The following is a 1,538-nucleotide window of genomic DNA, read 5'->3' on the forward strand; positions in this document are numbered from 1 at the left end:
CCGCCACCATGCCCAGATAATTTTTGTATTTTTTTTTTTTTTTAGTAGAGACTGGGTTTCACCATGTTGGCCAGGCTGGTCTTGAACTCCTGACCTGAGGTGATCCACCCACCTAAGCCTCCCAAAGTGCTGGGATTACAGGCGTGAGCCACTGCACCTGCCTGGATTGTTTTGATAATGAAATAGATAATAATTTGCATTGTTATAGTGCTTATTATCACCTGGATATTTTAAAATATTAATCAGTTTTTTATTGTTTATAATCCACTCACATATGTAATAGGATGGATGCCCAGCTAAAGGTCCTATGAGGTGTTTTCCTCCCCTTTATTCTAGGGAGAGAACTATCAGAACTTGTTGTCCTTTGTGGATATGAAGGCAGTTTCCTGACAAAGGGTCTTCCTGGATGCAGTTGGAGCTGAGAGTAGCATTTGACACAGAGTAGGTGTGTGTGAATGGATGAATGGATGGATGAATGAACAGTGTAATGCCCTCTGGAGGGTGAAGAGAATACTTCTATTATGTAAGAAGAGAGATGTAATCAGACTCCGTGTTTCCCAGATGGAAAGGAATACCTGCTTGATCTTTGAGGAAGTTGATTCCTTAGAAGGAAAAAGTGACAGTGGCTTAGGGTCTACAAAGGGAGGAAACTAAGCACACTGCTCCTGGGCTCGCCCCTTCGGACAGGCTAAGGATGAGTGACTAAGGGAGATAGAAAGGCCTGTTCTGTCTTGGTCTAATTCAGAAAGAGTTGGGTTATCCTCTCTTTAAGGTCTACTTGGTTCCTCTGTGGGAACAGAATGAATACCAGCCCCAATGACCAGCATCAAAACCAGCATCAGAATCAGCATCATCTCTTGAAAGGGGACTAGGGGTATCAGCTCCCATGTGCCAGCAAGAAGCAGTGGCATTAGTAACACTGTTAGAAGAGTAAAGTTTCTTTTTGCTTGGGTATAGAAGTTGGACTGCATTCTCATATTTGGGCTGAGAAAGCCATTACGTTCTTGGGTAATGTAAGGATAAGTTTTCCTCTAAAGAAAGATCTAGGAGAATGTAAGCTAACTGGAAGTAGAAATTCCTTCGCATTTTGTTTATTGATGTGTCCCGCGCATAGAACAATGACCGACACATAGTAGTGACTCAATGAATATTTATTGTATAAATGAATACTGTATTTTCTGCTAATGTGGCAAATAGTGCTTAAACTATTAATTAATCAGGAAAGTAAAAATGTGATGACATGTTCTGATTTGTGGAGCATTTATATCATCTCTTAATTATATATTTGCACATAAATAAGAAGATGGGAATATATGGAAAAAGACTACATTTTTATTCTGAAATCAGAACTCTTTTTAACTCACCTCAATACTACAACCTACCTAAACATAATTTTGTTAATGTCATCACTGTTACCGGTGAGTAGATTATAATACTTATCTTTCAAATCAAATTTTTGTCTGTGTTGTAAAAGCCACAATTAGATGGAGCAAGGATCAATAAAGTATCCAGTTAATACACCAGAATATAAATGAAAT

This window comes from Pan paniscus, chromosome 3 (assembly GCF_029289425.2).
Source record: "Pan paniscus chromosome 3, NHGRI_mPanPan1-v2.0_pri, whole genome shotgun sequence".
In the NCBI taxonomy this organism is placed as follows: domain Eukaryota; kingdom Metazoa; phylum Chordata; class Mammalia; order Primates; family Hominidae; genus Pan; species Pan paniscus.